The following is a 20,954-nucleotide window of genomic DNA, read 5'->3' as shown; positions in this document are numbered from 1 at the left end:
TGCATTAACGCTTGAGGGCTGCCCCTCCCAAAAAGTGCATTAACGCTTGAGCGCTGCCCTTCTCAATCAATCAATCAATCAATCAGTGACACTTGTAAAGCGCGCTACATACCCGTAGGGTCTCAAGGCGCTGGGGGGGGGGGTGCTGCTACTGCTCGAACGGCCAGGTCTTCAGCTTCTTCCTGAAGGAGAGGTGGTCTTGGGTCAGGCGCAGGTCGGACGGGAGGGAGTTCCAGGTCTTGGCGGCCAGGTAGGAGAAGGACCTTCCTCCTGTAGTCGCTCTTCGGATGCGGGGGACGGCGGCGAGGGCGTGGTTGGCTGATCGGAGGTGGCGTTTGGGAGCGTAGAAGTTGACTCGGCTGTTGAGGTAGCTCGGGCCTTGGTCGTGTAGGGCTTTGTGTGCGTGGGTGAGGAGGCGGAAGGTGATTCTCTTGTTGATGGGGAGCCAGTGAAGGTCTCTGAGATGTCCGGAGATGTGGCTGGATCGTGGGATGTCGAGGATGAGTCTGGCTGAGGCGTTTTGGATCCGCTGGAGTCTCTTCTGGAGCTTGGCGGTGGTCCCGGCGTAGAGGGCGTTGCCGTAGTCCAGTCGGCTGGTGACGAGGGCCTGGGTGACGGTCTTCCTGGTCTCTGTGGGGATCCACCAGAAGATCTTCCGTAGCATGCGTAGGATGTTGAAGCACGCCGAGGAGACGCTGCTGACTTGCCTGGTCATGGAGAGGGAGGAGTCCAGGATGAAGCCCAGGTTTCGTGCATGGTCAGTCGGTTTGGGTGCGGTGCTCACTTCCAATCGAGGACCACTTCTGACAGCTTGAGAGAATCAAGAGGATGTTGCTGCGACGGGACATAGGATGCAATCTTAGTAATGCAATGCCAATGTCAATGCAAACTTCTAAAAACATCTGCCTATACTTTCTGCTGTGGAAGTGCACATCACTAAGGGTGGGCGTAGTTGGTGGAGTACTCCAGAGTTGAACACAATTCATCCCAATTATTAAAACCGAAACCTCACATCCCTTTGATGAAACAACAAGTAACTCTATCTTTACATGCAAAAATGCATACAGTTGTCTCACAAAAGTGAAAATGAAAATACAGCAAGCAGTGAGAGAGGTGTTGATTTTGGAGTCCTCCCTAACCTATGGAAAGAACAAAGCAGATGCCTTGAACACAAAGAGCGCATCATGCTGAACGATTCGGTGGTGGTCCCATCCACAATCGTTCAGCATGATATGCTCTTTGTGCTCAAGGCATCTGCTTGGTGCTCCCACTAGGTTAGGGGGGACCCCAAAATCATCACCTCTCTCATTGCCTGATATTTTTCAAAGCTCACTTTTGTGCATTGGTTGTATGCTTTTTAGCATGTAAAGGTAAAGTTGTTTTCTCAAAGGGTTGTGGGTGCAGTAGCTAACGCTAGAGTTTTTGCATGAATTCTGTGTTTTTAATGTAATGTGTAATGAAACTCCCATTATCTCATCTCATCCCAATTAATAGAACTGAAATTTCACAAACCTTTAGTAAAAAAATAAATAACTCTATTTTGACATGCTAAAATGCATATAGTCAACTCACAAAAGTGAAAATATAGCAAGCAGTACCTTTAGTTAAACAACAAATCACTCTATTTGTACATGCTAAAAATACATATAGTTATCTCACAAAAGTGAGAGAGGTAATGATTTTGGGGTCCTCCCTAGCCCAGGGAGAAAACCAGCAGATGCCTTGAACACAAAGAGCACCTCATGCTAAACGATTCAGTGGTGGTCTTTTACCAACAATCAAAAATCTTTTCTAGTGTGTGTTTTTCTTCAATGTTTTCTTAAACTGACGTTGCACATTTGTGATTGTTAGTCTTGGTAAATGTATAAAGCACCCTTTGTTGTTTATTCTAGAAAAGTGTCCCATGTGTCAGTATTGTACATGTGAAATTTTCCTCTATGCACCATTTTCTAGCACTTATGTATGTTATTTATGTTCCTTTCCAGCCCTGACGAAGTTCATTTCATGAACAAAACGCGTTGGCTGATGTTTGTGTCTATGCTTTTGGATATACCTAAATAAAGATCTTTTTCACGAAGAAACTGATCAAGCTTCATTACTTACTTCATAGCACCCTGGGAGTGCACCGCTCCATTGTTTTCACGATTCAGTGGTGGTCCCATTCTCCTAGGACCACCCCAAGCACAGTTATGGGCAAAATACAATCCCAACCAAAGGCCCTGCAAAGCATTATGGGATGACATTCTAGAGTGCAGTGAATATTATAGTATCCAATATCAAAACATTCCTCAAGGGGCAGGCTCTCAGGCTCAGCTGAGAGCAAACACTATAATATCCACTAAACTCGCCCCATAATGCTTTACTGGGCCTTGGTTGGCATTGTATTCATGCCCATAACTTTGCTTGTTGTGGTCCTATGGGGATGGGACCACCACCGAATCATTCAGCATGATATGCTCTTTGTGTCCAAGGCATCTGCTTGGTCCTCCCCCTAGGTTAGGGGTGGCCCTGAAATCAGCACCTCTCTCATTGCCTGGGATATTGCAGAGTTCACTTCTGTGAATTGGTTATATGCTTTTTAGCATGTAAAGGTAAAGTTGTGTTATCAAAGGGTTGTGGGTGCAGTAGGTAATTCCACTACAGAGTCCCGCCATGTATTCCGTGTTTTCAATGTAATGCGTCGTTACCAAATCTAGTTAACAAATCGGAGGAGTTACACATCGCCTTATGTAAACTGCAGACTGTGTAAGCAAGTGACGCTTTGCCCAGGGTCCACCCACTCTAAATGCACAGGAAATGAACAAAAAGATATTTGTGAAAGTAAATGTAGACAAACCTATAGGATAACTGTGCTCCTATATGAACTTGGGCTATGCCAGACCTAACGGAAGAGGCCTATGGAGTGCCCAAAGCACTAACCATGTCCTTTAAGAATAAAATTAAAGTTACGCTTTTAATTTGGGAGATATGTTTCGTCCAGAAGGGTGGTTGGTGCACGTGTGAGTGACAGATGTGTGGTTCAAGCCCTTAGCAAAAGGGAGTTCTAAAGCCTAGAAGCTGTCAGCTGGAAGTGCATGAGCGGCCCTGACTCTCTGAGTAGTTTAAAGTTCTAGGATAATAAATGCATTTTGTAGGTGGGACAAATTGGACGAATAAAATGACAAGCAGAGTTTAAAAGCAGTTATTCTGAATGTTTATTGTTAAACTTAATGATCAAAATATACACAGTACATTCATTTTGATCATTCAAGTAAAGGTTCTGGTAGTGGGATTGGCCATATGGTTGAATTCTTTTCCAAGCTTCTTCCCTGCATAGAGCAAGTTAACTGATAGGACATAATTAACTTGTAGCATCGCATGTACAGATAAAAATATACACAGTACATTCATTTTGATTCATTTTGATCATTCAAATAAAGGTTCTGGTAGTGGGACTGTTCATATGGTTAAATTCCATTTTGAAATCGTCACATGTGCAAGCTTCTTTCCTGCATGGAGCAAGTTAACTGACATTAATTATTTAATTTGTACCATAGCATGTACAGATAAAATATATACACAGTACAGTATATTTAGGGCTCCCTGTTTTTTGGTATTGTACATTTTTTTACATTTCCGTCTATATTTATCCATATTTATTTTTTGCTGATTTTATCTGTATTTATCCATATTTATTTTGGGTTTTGTAAAAAACATAAAGCTGAAACTGATATGTTTCCACATTTATTTAACAGATAAATAAGCACTCCTGCTTGCCGGGTTTCAGGTATATGAACACCCTCAAAAGATAAATCCCTTATATGAGAACATGCAAATTTCATTATCAAACTTGTGCTTATCTACTGCTGTCTAAGCCTCTTTACTAAACTTTATTTCCTTTTTAACCCCCTTACCTATCAATTCATACAGCTATTGGCTGGCAGTCATGGGAGAGAGTATTTAGAAGCACTCAAAAGCAACCCAACTTCCGTTTTTATCCACATTTAAAAATAAATACAGATAAGGAAATAATTGGTTTTCTGTGGAAAACAGGGAGCCTTACTTATATTTGATCAATATAATAAAGGTTCTAGTAGTGATACAGGCCATATTGTTTGATTCCATTTTGTAATCATCACGTGTGCAGCACAGTTGAAAACTGATCTGAAGGTGGAGGCGAACACTGTCAAATAATTGATCATGTTTCTACCCTGCATGGAGCAAGTTAACTAATATTAAATAATAAACCTGTAGAATATCTAGAGTTTATTTTAAAACCTTTCTTTTTCAATTTTACTAAACAACAGACAGCAGTATGGGCACCATTATACACGATACACAGCAGGGCATAATGCAATGGTTTATCATCCAAATAGCAGACGCTTGGACGCTCTTTCTCAATTTGGCCACATCGCCAGGCCACACTAACAGTGCTGCGGCAAAACCTCCCCCAGTATCATCTCCCACACTTTCACTCGTATCATCGCTATCGACAAACTCCGTATCATCGTGTGAGTCTAGAAAGGTGTCGCACACATCCCTCTATACCAGGATGTCCTCTTTCAGTTTATCATCCCGCCGATTCAGCTTCATTTGTGCCTCTTCGGTCTCCGCCCACTCCTGTACATCCCTCTGCCACTGTTCTACTACAGGGGTACACTGACCCATCCAGGGGATGGCCACTCAGCGCCTAGCGAGGACTAATGCCAGTGGCAGAAACTTGTAGGGCATCTTACGACCCTTTGGTCTCCTAACATATCCCAACAGGCAATGAAGTGGTGTATGGTCAATTCGTAAATGTTTGGCCTGTTGCATATCCATCGCTACCTGTTCCCAGAAGTCCTGTGCCGTGGAGCACCTCCACGCCAGGTGCATGAAGTCCACCCCGTTAGTGGTACAGTGATGGCAGCTGTCTGGACGAGTGGGGAATATACGGTGTAAACTCTTGGGAGTCATATATATTGTGGGAATTTGTAATGCACCAGCTTAAAGTGGGCTTTGCAAGACACCGGGTGGGTACGTTCACATATACTCATCATGTACTGTCATCCAATGGACAGTCTAGGTCCAACCCCCATGCAGCACGAACCCTGGGCGGTGGGCTGGCCGCATCCTCCCTCCTTGCCCTATAAAGATGTGTGATCAGATGTCTGCGTGCGCCGCAGGACAATAAGACATCCAGCATACACGTGGGCAGAGGTGCCGTAGGGATGTTGGCCAAGTCAGTTTGGCCATCTCCAACAGTCCAGCATAATATAGGAAATGTTCCGGCCCTAGTGTAAAGTCTTTACCGGCTTGTTCAAATGTAAAGAAGGACTCCCCGGGTACAGGTCCCCCAGCTGTGCACACCCACCGTCCTTCCAGGCCTGAAAGGACATGTTGACCATCATCTGCCGAACCGGTGCATGTATCCATAGAGGGAGTTGTGGATGGAAAGAGGAGTGCCTTCGCACCACTTCTTCATAGCATTGCCAGATGTACGCTGTCTGGCGGACAACATAGGGAAGGCCCTATAGACTCCCGCCCCCTCCATTTATGCACTGGGGAGGCGATCTGTGGCCATCAAACCGGCTAGTAAACGCATCTCCCACTTGACCCCCTCAAGCAGCCACCGGGCCGCATGTTGTAGGTGCGCGGTGTAATAGTACAGCTCAAGCTTTGGCACCTCCAAACCCCCGTCCTCATACCGACAGGTCAATGTAGCCAGGGAAACTCTACTATGGTGGCCGGTGTGGTATGCGCTCTAGCTTATGGACGCTACGTGAGCACGCGTTACGTCATAAGCTAGAGCGGCACGGCGCACGCGCAGGACTATGAAAGGAAAGGCGCGAACAGGACAGTGTCAGTTGGCGGCTGGACATGGTCATAGCCAGACGCTCGGCGCCCTTAGCGAATTGAATTTCTTGTTGTATGAATAAACCTGTTTCCTCAGAAAGAAGTTTCCGTGTGTGCTGTGGGGGAGTAAGGAACATTACAGTGGCGACGAGGCTGAGATTCGAACACCACCAGGTGCTTGAAAAAAAAAAAAGAGGAGAAACGAAGAAGAACGCAGGGCACCTCCACAGCCGACATCCACGGGCCAGGAGGCACAGGTACTACACGAGTGCAAGGGCGTGGCAGTAGCGCAACGGCGAAGGAAGAACATCCCCAGGCGTAGCAGAAGGTCGTGCGACCCAAGCCTCCAGCACCCCAGGCAGCACCCTGGCAACCAAGGGAGACACCCCCACTTCAGAGGAAGGGGGGAAGGACGCACAGGCAGCACACGCCACAAGGGATAACACCCCGGGCAGCCCAGGGGGCCCAGGCGACACGGCAGAGAACGCAGGAGCGTCCGGTGAGCCTACCCAAAGACCCCAGGAAGGAGGACCCAGAGGTGAAGCCAGAATGACAAGTCAAGCGTCAACACTAATGGCACCCGTCCCGTTCCTGACCAGACCAGGCGAACCCCAACTAAAATGGGAAGATTGGAAAGAGTACTTCCTAAATTACATTGAGGCGCTGGAAGACGAAAGCGAAAGTGAATACAAACCGGATAGAAAGAAAAGGCTATTGCTTCACAATTTAGGCCCGGAAGGGGTACGGGTCTATAAGAACTTGGTGCCTAAGGAGAGGGGTGCAGAAGAAACGGATGTCTTCGTGAATGCACTGGACGACCTGGACAGCCACTATCGCCCAGCCGTCTGTGTCTCAATAGACCGCTACAACTTCCAGCAGAGGAAGCAAGAGGCGGGAGAATCGATCGACGACTATGTGGCTGCCCTCCGCCGCCTAGCAATCACGTGTAGATATGGTAACCTGCAAGACGAATACATTAAAGACCAAATCGTAATGCACACCACCAGCAGAGCAGTCCAAGACAAGCTGTGGGCAATGAACGAGACCACCCTGAAGGAGGTCGTGGCAATGGTCAAAAAGGCGGAAATGTCGAAGAGAGGCGCAGACGCGGCAAAGAGAGAAAGCGCGCCAAAACAGATGATCAACAAAATAGACGAGGCACCCCACTCCAGCAAGCAAAGAAGTGCCAGTGGAGACCTGAGGAAAGAGGCGAGAGGACCGGGGAAGCAGATGCCTCGCACCAGCCAGGGCACGAAGTTCGCATGCTACAGGTGTGGCAGCGCCGCCCATGCAGCCCAGGACAGACGTTGTCCCGCGTTTCGCGCCAAGTGCTCCTATTGCGGACTGACGGGGCATTTCGAAAAAGTCTGCCGGAAGAAAGGGTTGAAGTCGACGGTAAAGTGCATCGAAGCAGCCACTGCCGAAGCGAGTGAAGAAGAGGAACCGGATGAAGACGACCTGGTGCTATGCATAGAGGACCAAGTGCTGGACGTGTCGGGGAAGCGAAGAGACAAGCCTCGCACAGACATGCACATCGGAGGCGTCAAAGTCTATGTAGCGGTGGACTCAGGATCCCCCTGGACGATAGTGCAGAGGTCGATATGGGAGGAAGATTTTGCCCCGGTGTTGGGACCCGACTTATGGCCACCCGACATTAGACCCATCTCGTACACGGAAGATGCCATTCCCCTAGTGGGATGCAGAGACCTCAAATTCGAGTTCAGAGGACGGACGGCCACGTGCACGCTATATGTGGCGGAGAAGGGTCCGTCGGTGTTAGGATGGAGAGATGCGGGTGCACTCGGCATCGTACTCAACCCAGGGGGGAGAGAACAGATCTTGCTGACGGAGGAATGGCCCCTCTCGAAGGAGGAAGACTGGAAGGCAGCGTACGCCAAAGTATTCGAGGGCACAGTGGGCAAGCTGGAGAAATTCGTGCACAAAATGGTCATCAAGGAGGGAGCAAAACCGGTCGTGCACAAAGTGCGGAACATACCGATATCCACCAGCGAGGCAGTACGCCAGGAACTACGGAAACTGGAGGAGCTAGAAATCATCGAGCCAGTGGACAGCGCGGAATGGCTATCGCCCTTGGTGGTAGTAAAAAAGCCCAACGGCAAGGTCAGGCTCTGCGTGGACCTGAGGGAGCTCAATAAAAATCTGATAGTGGAAAGGTTCCCGCTTCCTAGAATAGAGGAGATGTTGGCCAAGACCAAAGGGATCACGCACTACTCCACCATAGACCTCACGTCTGGTACTACCAGATAGAACTGCACCCAGCGAGCAGGAGATACACGGCCTTCATAACGCCGTTCGGATGCTACCAATTCAGAAGGATGCCCTTCGGCCTGGCGTCCGCCGCGGCCGTGTTCCAGAAGCTCATGCACAGGCTATTCAAAGACATCCCGGGAGTGCAATACTTCCAAGACGACATCCTGGTGATGGGCTCCGACAAGAATGAGCACGACAAGAAACTGCACCAGGTGTTGGGAGTGCTACAGAACAAGGGATTGACAGCTGAGTGGAGCAAGTGCAGAATTGGGGCTCGCTCAGTGACCTACCTTGGGCACGAGATAGGAACGCATGGCATCTTACCGAAAGAACTAAATGTCAAGGCCATAAAGGACGCCAAAGCCCCAACGACCAAAGAGGAGGTGCGGTCATTCCTCGGCATGGCCGAGTATTACAGCAAGTTTGTAAGACATTTCGCCACCAGGACACACCGGATGAGGCAACTGATCAGGCACAATACGAAGTTCGAGTGGGACAAGGAGGCCCAGTCTGAATTTGACTCCATCAAAGACTGCATCAGCCAGGCCATTCCGTTACAGGGATATGTACCCACGGGCAAGACCATCGTAACTACGGATGCGAGTGACAAGGGCTTGGGAGCGGTCCTGGCGCAGGAGAGGACAGATGGAACGAAAGAAACAATCAGCTTCGCTTCCAGGGCACTATCCCCAACGGAACAGAGGTACAGCGTGATAGAAAAGGAAATGCTGGCCGTCACATGGGCGTTGAGTAAATTTCGTCAATTCATATGGGGCACGAGGTTTAGGCTCCAAACAGACCACAAGCCCCTCGTCAAAGTGTTGACGTCATCTGGCCACGACACTGCCACCCCGAGAATAGCGAAGATGTCCCTGAAGCTGTTAGACTACACCTACGATGTCGAGTACCTTCCGGGCACGCAGAACAGGGTGGCGGACTACCTCAGCAGGGCGGCGGCGATGGAAGAGGCCCCGAGTGCCACCCCCGAGACAGAGGAGATGGTCGCGTGCATGGTGGATCACGAGACAGCCATCAGCGCCCAGGAGTGGCAGGAAGCTTATGAACTCGACGAGGAAAAGAGAGAGGTCAGGAAACACCTCACGTCGGGGTGGCCGGACAAAAGGAAACTGACGGAGGGTGTCCGCCGCTTTTATGAAATAAGGGAAGAGTTGTCCTTGAGTGATTCGGGGATATTCTTATACCGAGGTGAGAGAGTGGTACCCCCGAAGTCATTGATACCAAGATTGATGAAAACACTCCACGAAGGCCATCTGGGCATAGTGAAAACCAAGGCGCTGGTCAAACAGACGTATTGGTGGCCAGGAATGGATGCCCACATCGAGAGGCAAGTCAGGGAGTGCGGGCAGTGCCAAGGAGCGGACAAGGTGCTCCGACCACTCCGACCAGCGATGGGGAAATTTGACACGCCACATGGCCCATGGGAGGATGTGGCGATAGACATTCTGGGGCCGGTTCTGGACAACCGGGGAGTGAATAAGTACATCTGCGTGCTGATGGACAAGTATTCCAAGTGGCCAGAAGTGGACATACAGGAGTCGATGGATACAGACACGATCCTGAAATTCGTAACTGAAGTGTTCCTGAGGGAAGGGATACCCAGAACGATCCTCAGTGACAACGGGCCACAATTTGTGTCGGATAAATGGGGAAAATACATGAAAAGGAATGGGATCGAAGTGAGACACACGGCGGTGTACCACCCGGCGTGCAATGGCCAAGTCGAAAGGTTCAACAGGGTGCTCATGGGATCCATCCAGGCAGCAATTTCTCAAGGCAAGGACTGGGAAGTGGAGATAATGAACATGATATGGGCCTACCGCATTACTCCCTCGGTGGTAGGGTATAGTCCCTTCCAGGTGCTAAGAGGACGGCATCCATTTACCAGGGACAATGTAGCATGGAGGGAGAAGACCATCACCAGCAAATGGTCCCCAGCGGTGGTGCAAAGCAATCTAGAGAAGGCCCAGAGGATATATGCAGCGCACTACGACAAGCGACATAGCGCTAAAGAAACGTTGCTGGAAGAAGGGGAGTGGGTCAGGATCAAACTGCCCACCCTCCAGAAGAAGGGCGACAGCAAGTTCAGTCAACCGCTCCAAGTTAAGGAAGTGCGGGGCAGAGCGGCCCTCCTTAGTGATGGAAAAGTCTGGTCACAGGATCGCATGGCCAGGGTCAGCAAAATAGTGGTATGGCCGAGGACGGAGGAAGCGTACAGGGACACTGATCACCCAGAAGAGAGACTGCATCAGGAACAGAACAGCCAAGGTGTTGAGGCAGGCGAAGTCAGTGAAGAAGGCGCCCAGGGAGCTGGGCAGGCCGATGGAGGAAGAGCGCAAGAGAATGCAGAGCAGGGATCAGTGGAGAGAGATGCGGGGAGATCCCAGGCACAGAATGAGACGAGGGAGAACGTGCCGGTAAGACACACCCGCAGCGGAAGGGCAGTTGTAATGCCTTCTCGATACAATGACTTTGTGGTAGAAAGACACTAGTAATAAGGCCCCCGGTGCCTCACAGAGACCATGGGTGCAGAGGTGGACTATGCCTTAGAGAAGGGGGGATAGTGCTTTCTGTGTGTAATAAAGGGGGGAGATATGTGGTATGCGCTCTAGCTTATGGACGCTACGTGAGCACGCGTTACGTCATAAGCTAGAGCGGCACGGCGCACGCGCAGGACTATGAAAGGAAAGGCGCGAACAGGACAGTGTCAGTTGGCGGCTGGACATGGTCATAGCCAGACGCTCGGCGCCCTTAGCGAATTGAATTTCTTGTTGTATGAATAAACCTGTTTCCTCAGAAAGAAGTTTCCGTGTGTGCTGTGGGGGAGTAAGGAACATTGCAGCCGGCCCACGATAAGGGTGTAAGTATGGTGTACAACCGTTTAAAGACTGTCTGGGGTATGGGGCAGTGCGAGTTCTACAGTGCATACAGGCATCGCGGCAATAGCACCTTTATGGACACTGCCAGTCTGCCTATCAGTGACAGCAGCAGTGTATCCTAGACGGTCACTGATTTCCATAGGGCATTGACGACCTTGTCCACGTTAAGGCATAGTTGCTGTGTCTCCATGTGGACCACCTGTATCCCCATATATCGAAAGCTTGTCAGTTCCCGTTGGAGGCCCGGGTTTGGGAGACGGTCTAATGGCGTGGGGACCCGTGCTGCCAAGGGACAGATCAATGACTTAGTGCACTTGTGGCAGAGGCCAGACACGTTCCCAAACTCATCTAAGAGTTTCAGCAATTGGGGCAGCACTACACAAGGGGGGGCAACATAAAGTGCGTCATTCATGTAGCGTGAGACGATAAGTCGAGTGTCACCCATCAGTATACCCCAGTCCTACAAAACACGATGTGCCCAGATCGCCGGGGGCAGCCCTGCCGTGTCCCACTCTTCAAGGTCCGTGCTTCCGAGTGACTTCGCCCCACGCGCACTCTTATTCGGGGAGAAGTGTAGAGTAACTGGGCCCACCCCCGATATTATGGGCCTAGACCAATAACTCTTAATAGTTCAAACAGGTAGCCCCAGTCCACCGTGTCAAAGGCCTTTTCTAGCTCACTGGAGACCAGTGCTAGATCCTCATGCCCGGTGCTCCACCTCACGAAGGACATCAGAGAGACGTCTGAGATTCATGCCAGTTTTTCGTCTGGGGATGAACCCACACTTCTCTTCATGCACCAGCTAGGTGTAGAATAGCTGGAGTTATCACCTTGCTTGCTCATGACGAGCTCAGCTCATCACAAGACACGGTGGCGCTGTGCTCATGACAAGCTGAGCTTGTCATGACCGCCGCGGCGCTCCCACGTGGGAATAGTTCCCCTGCTGTGCTGAGCGTTCTACAGAAACGGTCGTTGTCATGACAAGCTCAACTCTTCATGAGCACAGCGCCACCGTGCAGCGTGACAAGCTGAGCTCGTCACAAGCACCGCGGCGCTGCGCGCGGCCCCCTCCCTTCAGCACCGCAGGTGAATTAGCCCCGCGGTGAAGGGGTTAATGCATCCAGTGACACACACTATGAGCTTCTCAGAATAAGGACGAATAAAGCTATCTGGTATAATGATACAGAGATTTACATACCTGCTAATTCATGATCTATAAGTACTAATGATTCTGAAAGTTCCAACATGTTCAAATCTCATGTTACCAATGTCTCTGTTTCTGCCGGTTTCAAAATTACCAGAGGCAGGCAGTTTTGGTAATCTAGAAATAAAGTTGGCAAAATGAAATTATAAATCATAATCAATTTCCTACGACTTTTATTCTAATTGCTTGTGTGGATTAATCCGACATGGTAAAGTACTTCATTAAACTCACCCGGACAAGGACAGAAGGCATGTTGATGCGTTTTATGTAAGCAGAGATTTGCTGCTTTGTTTAGGAGTTATTATTCGTTTTAAAATATTTACAGCACACTGTATGAAGTTAGCACCTTTTTCTGTGATAGGGTTATGATTGTAGTTATTCAGTGAATTTCTCAAGCAGATTTTCATGCAGGTTTCCTGGCATTAGTAGGTGGTATTTACAGTATATGTTGGTATCCCAGGTAGAGAACGATGTTCAAATCTTTCCAACAGAGCAGCAACACCACTAAAGCAGAAAACCGCAAGGGAGCGGCAGAGCTAGTACATTTATTTCTAAGACTTAGCTTTCAATGGATGCAAAATGTAAATTTTGAAAACATTGAAAATCCATTGTTCTGCTAACCTTCTGAAGCACTTTGTCTCCTTGAATACAAAACCCGCACTTTCTAAACAATGAGGTGACATTTTCCTGCACCACGTTTTGAAGCAACCTTTTCTCATTAAGACCTTTTTTATTTGGCACACCGTTTTTCTAAATAATTGCAACAGTTCTGATTTGATGGCCTCATTTGACCGTGTCAGAGACCCCCTTCGAGGTGTGGCACACTGCAAGTTATTACCTTGGATTGCCTTTGATCATTGTCAAAAAGACCCATTGTTGGGAGCCAGAGAGTGTCAGCCCAGAGGCCAACCTTGCAGTTTTCATTGGTGACCTCAGGTGATCAATACTTTGAATTGTATTCCTGGTAGCATCATTTAATTGTAGTTTTTACCCTGTGTAGAAAGTAGTGACACACATACCAGGAAATCATTTGGGGCGAATAAAGTTGAAATTCTCTCCCTTAGTGAAGTAGTGTGGCTCACTGGTTAGAGGCGGCAGACCCGAGAGCAGAGGACGGCCCGGGACCAGGGTTCGATTCCCGGCGCGGCAGGTTTCTGGACCAGGGTCAGCGGACTCGAGAATTCTCTCGCCTCGGTGCCCACTCTGATCAGCGATCACACTCGGCAACTCTGGGCATTAGCTTGCCTCATCTTCACTAACGGCCCCACCAGACCGCCGGGGATGCCTGGTCTCACCCTGGAGATACCCATTAAGGGACCATCTCTCAGGGAAGCCAGGAAGGGTTTCGCAGCGGTCGAAGCGCCTTGGGACCCTACGGGTAAGTAGTGCGCTATATAAAATGCCCATACATACATACATCCCTAAAATGTATTGAATTGATTGCTTCTATTATATTTATGAACCCCTAAAATTCCTATCCATTTATTGTTTTTTATGCACTGGCATTATGCAAATAATCACAATTTTCGTTACTGCTTTTATGCTAAACATAGTGCAGCGTAAGACATTTTGTGCACATTTTCCTGCTTTCGTGCACATGCGCATTGTCATCTGTTTTTGACATATTTCTTTTGGGGCTCTGCTAACGCCAGCTGACTGTTGGAAGCTGTGCACAAGTATGAACAATTAATATTGTCGGTTGAATTTCTTAATCTCCTATTCATTGTTGCCACTGCAGAATTGCTTAGTGTATTTATTGCCACTAGACTGTGGAAGAATATTTAGATTTCTTTTAACCTAGCTGTTAAAAATAAGCTCTTGGAATGGGCACTTCTTCTAAGTCTTTCTGTGTTTGCTTTGGAGTTCTGAGGGCTGAGAGAAACTTAACTTGCTTGGAGTCCTGACTTGGGAACATCAAGTGTGCCAGCCATTATTAACTTTGTTTTCATGCAAAGCTGAGCAATTGACCTTTTGATTTGACCTCTTTGGTGTCCAACAAAGGGGTCAACACTGTCCCCTAATTGTTGAAATCTATGGTCAGCCACTGGAAGAGCTGATCTGGACATTTAGTTTCAAAGCTGTTGTGAATGCCAATGATTCGCGGTTGTGAGGTTCGATCATCTCGTCTCAGATCGATCGCCTCGACCTCAGCCGCGCTGCTGCCTAGGAATGAATGGAGGTGAATGTCCTAAACCTAAAACTGAATGGAAGTAAAGCGGCTATCTTGGTGACTGGCTGCAGTCATTCACTGTTGTCAGAGAGGGTATTGCGTTCCTCCGGGTAGGATCCGCTGTAGAAGCCCTGTAAGTTAAGAATCTTGGGCTCCGCTTTGACCATGATCTCTCCTTTGAACACCGGATATGTCTGGTCAAACCTATTGTTTGCTGCTGTGCACTTTAAAGAAGATCTTGCCCTTATTCCTTTAGAAAAGCCATTCATTTCATTCTTAGAATAGAGAAAGGGATTGTGAGGAAAAATCTAATTTGGACAAAGGGAAGACATGAAAATAGTGAGCATCATTCCAGACTGCTACTTATTGATGCCTCAAAAGAACAACTGAAGTCAGAAATTGAAACAATTGATGGAATCCTAACTACAAGAGCTTGGGACCTCCAGGTTGAAAATTAAATCTGTAATTTGGAGGCTACTCACAGCATCTAATACGCCTGCAAACACCAGAGTGCCTGCGGCATAGAACAGCAACCCAAATGAGACCTCTGCTATGAAATGTTTTCCTTGCGCAGCAGCCGCCCCCTCATTGCAGTGGCCGCAGCAAGCGCCTCCGCGTCAGCGGACGAGCATAGTGACGTTACAGTCTCGCTTTGTTTTTAAAGCAGGAAACCGTCTTGTCTCTAGGGCGTGGGTGGTCCTGTGATAATCTGATGACCACAATAGCTAGTCTGTGCCCTGACCTTTGAGGTTCCTCTGAAGTAAGTTTAAGATCAGATTGAAGTCTGCACCAGAAGGTGGAGTTGCGCGCTCTTTACAAGCCTGTATAACCTTTAACGCTAGTATGTCCTACCTGGGAACGCATCAGAAAGACACAGTGCAAGGGCCGGACTGGCCGTAGCGGGCACCAGGCATTTTCCTGGTGGGTCAGAAGGGCGGGCCAGTTTTTGCCATGTGGGAGGCGGTTTTGTTACTGGGAGCCCCTGTAACAAAAGTGGCAACGGTGCTTGACACTAGCACCTCCCCCACCCCCGCAGCTGGCGCTTCTCATGGCTTATGGTTTGCATGCACCTCCTTCATGCCAGATAATAGATAGCTGTGCTATATTAGAAGGCTTGCAACTTATGACCTGGAAGTAACAAAATGATCTCAGTGTCAATAGCCATTATCTGCTTACCTATATAAATAAAATACAAGTGTGCGATCTGTGTGTTACCTGATGTACTTCACAGCAAGCACATTAACCCTCGATGCTACTTCATGAGTCAAACCTGTAACTAGACAAAACATAATACTCTCAAAGATCTGTGTTAACCACTAGAGCTATTTTACTGCTACTATAATCCCATCAAAATTGCTGAGCACACAATCCTCTGCAGCAGGGGTCTTAACCCTGTATGATATTTTAATATGCAGCCTCTTTGTGATCAATTAAGTAATCTAGAACAGCACATCTTTTACAATGGATGGTTGAGGCAAAGCCACAAGACACCCCACCTACCACTATTGCCTAATATGTTTAGAAAAGTATGCAAAAAGTGAAATTTAGACTGGTGCAGAAGTGCTAGGAAGCAGCCACCACAAGCCCTCTTAATAGGGAATAAACCCAGAAGCCAAGCCCATTGCTACTCAGCACAGTGCATGGCTTCAGTAGTTAAATGTTTCAGCACAAGTGTTTTGTAAATTAATGTCCAATAGTTATCATAAAAACAATAGGAATGATCCAGAATATGTTTAAATTATTCAATCCTTTACTGTCAGTCTTCTTTATGAAAAATATATTTGATAGTAGACAACGTGTTTCGTTCCGTAGGAACTTCTTCAGGGCTTATAATACGAAATCATCATAAGTCATTGAAACAGCATATCTTCATATTCCAATTCTAGAAGCTGATAGACAATTTGGTCCCCTGATGAGGACCACATCAGTCCCCATGGACGGCGGGCTCTGGGGCGTGCTCTCGGCATTCCCTAGAGATCGAAACGTGTTGGCTACTATCAAATGGATTTTTTTATGGCTGAGGATGACAGTAAAGGATTGAATAGTTGAACATATTCTCCACCATTCCTATTGTTTATATGATAACTATTGGACATTATGTAATCTAGAACATATTTACTCTCACTTATGTCCGTGTTGCCAATTTCTTTGTAGCATATTTACTTTTTTTTAATAGATGTATAAGTTGACTGTCAAACGCTGCTTATCAAGCTCTTTCCCTCATGACTCATCCCAATTTCTTGCAGTTCTAGCACTGCCTGCTGCTCAGTGTCTATGGCGCTTGCAGTGTGTCTGCTGTGCCCTTGTGTTCTCGGGTCAAGGCCTGCTTACTTTCCAACTCTGTCTCGGTTCAGAGGCCTCACGAGGGCTCTGGTCGCGCGTTCCTTGCCCCAGTCTGTCCGGCCTCTGTCCGTTGCAACATCAGGCACCGGACCGACAGCATGACGCAGCAGCTGCCAAGCACGTCTGTTTAATTCTAGTCCAAAAGGTCTTCAAGTGCCTCGTGCAAAGACTGTCACGCTGGAGAATGGTGACAAGGTCACACATGGAACTCGTGTTCAAACATGGGATGATTCTTGCCACACACTCTGGACGGCAGGTCGCTGTACATCAATATGAACATGCCCTATTTTTATATAGCACTTTGTACAGCCGTTTCTAGGTGCTGAGCCTGTAAAGTGTGTGTAGTCGGTGGGAAGTAATAAAGGGCAGAATCATTTCAACAACCTCATCTGATGGAAGCAATTGTTGGTCATTGCCCAAAGACAGTAATTTGTAAATGTCATGGTACTTATAGAGCGCACTGTCACCAGACGGTCACCTTGGGGTGTCGCCTATTCGGCTTCCTGGCGCTGATACTCAAACCGCTGTGGAACCCCTCCTGGCTTTCCCTGTGAAGTGTCCACTCCTGGGCACCCCCAGGGTGAAGCCAGGCATCCTTAGCGCTGTTGGGGTCAGTGTTGAGATTAAGCAAGCTATTGCCCAGAGTTGCAGCGTGGGGCCCGTGATTGGAATAGTCACCCAGGCGAGAATTAACAGGTCCAAGGAAATTGTGCCCGAGACCCCGCCGAGGAAGGAATGGAACCCTGGTCCCTGACCAGAACTCTGCATCAGGGTCTGCCGCTCTAACCATTGAGCCACACTCCTCCACGCTAGGTTCCTGACCTTGGGGTCCAGGAAAGAGAGAGAATGGATTTGCCTGTGCCAGAGGACATGGGTCAGTCGGTAAGCTGCCTTGGCATAAGATCAGCACATACGTCCTGCTGGTATTTTACTTCTGCAGATTACTACTAATCCATGCCCAGATGGCTGTACCCGAGAGCCAGCTGAAGGAACTTGGCCATCAGAACAAGACAAGCATCATAAGCACAGGTGACAGCGCCCACACCGAAGGATCTAATAATGGCCTCCAGTGGTTATAAATACATATAATATATAAATAAGTATTAAGTGAATGGGCGAAAGGAGATGCCTTCTGGAAGGCTGCTAGAGGTTGAAGTCTACCCAGACCAAAATGGTGGCTGCATCAACGTCTGGCTCTTTGCTGTTGTAAAAGACAAAAAACAGGACAAGCCTGACCCCTGGAAATCAACTACCACCAGGTAAGGTATTGAGATGGTACGATCAACCATATCAGAGGCAGTGGAAACTTAGGTGTAAAAGGACAAGGCCAACAGGGTCACCAGCATTAATTCAAAGTAAGGTTACCCAAAACTGTGTGTGAGGCGGTCTCTGCTCTCATCACAGGTCGGAAGCCTTGTTGTGAAGAACCTGTGAGTTAGATAGTAAGGTGATCTTCCAGTAGTTGGATTCTAGGCTTGCGTCCAAGACTGGCTTCTTAAGAGGTAGTTTAGCAACCACCCCTCTTCCAATTTCTAGGCTGTAGTAGAGAATGACGCATTCCACAGGGTGTCAACGCTGGGAACACTGTGGGGACAAGTAATTTTTAGTACCAAAACTGGGCATACATCATGTAGAGATCCAGGCGTCTGTGACAGCAAATGAGAATGGGCTTTGCGCTTAGATGATGCGAAAAACCCCTAGCCAGGCTATTGCTGGCCGGGGGGTTCGAAAGACTATGAAAGAACCCATGCCCCATCCCAGCTTTAATGTAATCATAAAATAAGCAGAATTTTATCCAAGAAATAGACTTGTCACAGACAGATTATGATAACTAGAATAGAATTGACAATACAGCTTGGGGAGTTGCAACCCCATACCAGGCCCAATCACATACAACCCCAGACCAGGCCTTAGTGGATTTGGAGGCTTGTGAAATCTTCAGTGTCACCATATACCTTGCATGGAGGGTTAGACCAACTCATTTCAGTGCCTGATCCCTCATCAATACACTGAAATATTGTAATAGCGGAAATTAGCTTCCATGGTCTCTGCCTGCAGCTGTCTCAGAGGCCTTTGATCATAAACAGTGAGAGCTGTGCTGTTAGCCTGCAGTACTGTGAGGGGAGGGGCCCAAACAGGGAGAGAGGGAGACAAGGTTTTTATTAGGTTGAGCCTAGGCTGCACATGTGCTGTATCTTTAAGACATACTGTATCATTCTGTGGGCTTACAGCCCACCCATTGCCTTTTTCTTCGTCCCTTTGATTATCCTTCAAAAATACTTGCTTGCTATTGATCAATCCTTCCTCTTTGCCACTCCTTTTTGTGTTTTGTTTACCCCCACAGCGCACCGCTTTAGTGCTTTTCTGCTCATGTCTGGGACTATTTTGTTTTCCTTTCCTGCTCGTCTTTATCGTGGGAGCTTAAAGACATCCAGCCACTACTGTGCCCCACCATCACCACAGCACTCCCTCCAGGCTGTAAACAGGGCTGTAATTATTGATGTCATCTTCTCTTATAGAATATTTCTAAAAAGTTAAGTTAGATTGCGACAAGTCTGCATGTCCTTCTGTTACTTCATATTAAAGAACTCACATTGACTGCTGTGGTACACACGAGGCTGCTTTCTCAGAAAACAACAAAGAAATATCACCATGACTCTCCCGCCACAGTGGGAGAGCAACTACTATAACATTTACCAAACAAATAGTGGTGGCTAGGGGACCTGTTTGTCGCACAACCACGTGTTGCCATACGTAGTAGAAACAAATTAACACATTTTCAATTGCCCACCTCCAGAAATGGTTCCCCACCACTTGGAACCACAATATTTCAGTACATGATACAAAGTTCTGAGAGGCAACAAAGATGATCTATAGCTCAATAAAGGCAAAATTGCCCAACGAATCAGATGAAGTGAGAGGTATTTGATAATTATGTTCTTTATTTCATGTTCCGTGAAGAACTGTACATACAGCCAAAGAGTTTCGCCTGTATCTGGGCTTCTTCAGGGCTGCAACATATATAAATATAACTTGCATTAATTAATTGTTTAAACAACTCAAGAAAACAATTTTAAACAAAGTTCTTAAAGTTTATATGACACAATCATGTGTCATCCAAACAAAAGTGTTCAGAAAACAAGGTTCAAATAACCACAAAGAGAAGGCATAAAATACAATCCTATGCCATTGTTGCTTGTTGAGTAGATGAGAGTAGTATACAATGAGTCACACATTTAAAAGTTCACTAGCAGCCCGTCCCGACGTTGTCCGGGAGCAATTAGGCTTCAGGGCCCCCGCCCCGACGTTGTCCGTGGGTCCCCCGGAGCCTTCCTCCATATATTGCAGTATTATACCTCTATGTTTACTTTGTATGCTTTTGTAACCTGCACACGTCCATTTTTCCTCCTATACCTCTATGTTTACTTTTGACGCTTTTTAACCTGCACACGTAACTTTTTCTTCCTGTAATGCACCGTTTGGCTCACTTTTGTAATGCTCAGTTTGATTCCTCTTGCTCTCGATTGTCTTTTTTTGCTTCATTTTTCCGCCGCTCACCGTTCCTCCCCGCCTGGCCGCCGCTCCTCACCGCCTGTCCGCTGCTCCTCGCCGCCTGTACGCCGCTCCTCCCCGCTCCATGTCCGCCGGTCCTCCTCGCGCTCCTGGACGCCGCTCCTCCCTGCGCTCTTCACGTCAGCATGCACGTCTAGGCCGGCGCTTCTTCCAAGTGACTACTTTTTTTTTTCGATACATTTTTTAAATAACGTATATTTATTAAGTTTATATAGCCTATGTCCATCTGCACACCCTTACGATTACAACGATGTATCGGGTGTGTGGATTGGCGCTGTGGTTCCCGAGTTTACCCGCCTCAAAGGTTCAAAGTTCTTCCTTTATAATAGTAGTATAGATATATATATAACTCTATATATATATATATATATATATAGATAGATAGATATAAATATATATATATATATATACATATATATATATATATACATAGATATATATATATATATATATATATATATATATATATATATATATATATATATATATATATATATATATATTTCAAAGCAGAGAGCTGGCCTTTATTGCGATCACCTGTGTAGTTTCTGCTATAGAACTCTACAGGGACCTCTGGGGACAGCCTGCGGTACTGTGTCCGTGCAGCCCTATTCAGACTCTACAGGGACCTCTGGGGACTGCCAGTGGTACTGCACCTCTTCTTGCTCCTCCAGAGATATTT

The 20,954-nt window shown here is 47.4% G+C and overlaps 1 protein-coding gene across 1 annotated transcript in view; it reads left to right on the top strand.

Annotated features, from left to right (window-relative positions):
* BTBD19 (BTB domain containing 19) overlaps positions 1-20,954 on the top strand; it is a 1,094,395-nt gene that overhangs the window by 948,420 nt on the left and 125,021 nt on the right. The window lies entirely within an intron of this gene.

This window comes from Lissotriton vulgaris, chromosome 1_1 (assembly GCF_964263255.1).
Source record: "Lissotriton vulgaris chromosome 1_1, aLisVul1.2, whole genome shotgun sequence".
NCBI classification, from domain to species: Eukaryota; Metazoa; Chordata; class Amphibia; order Caudata; family Salamandridae; genus Lissotriton; species Lissotriton vulgaris.
The sequence above is the reverse complement of the archived record's forward strand: the minus strand, read 5'-3'. Positions and strand labels throughout refer to the sequence as shown.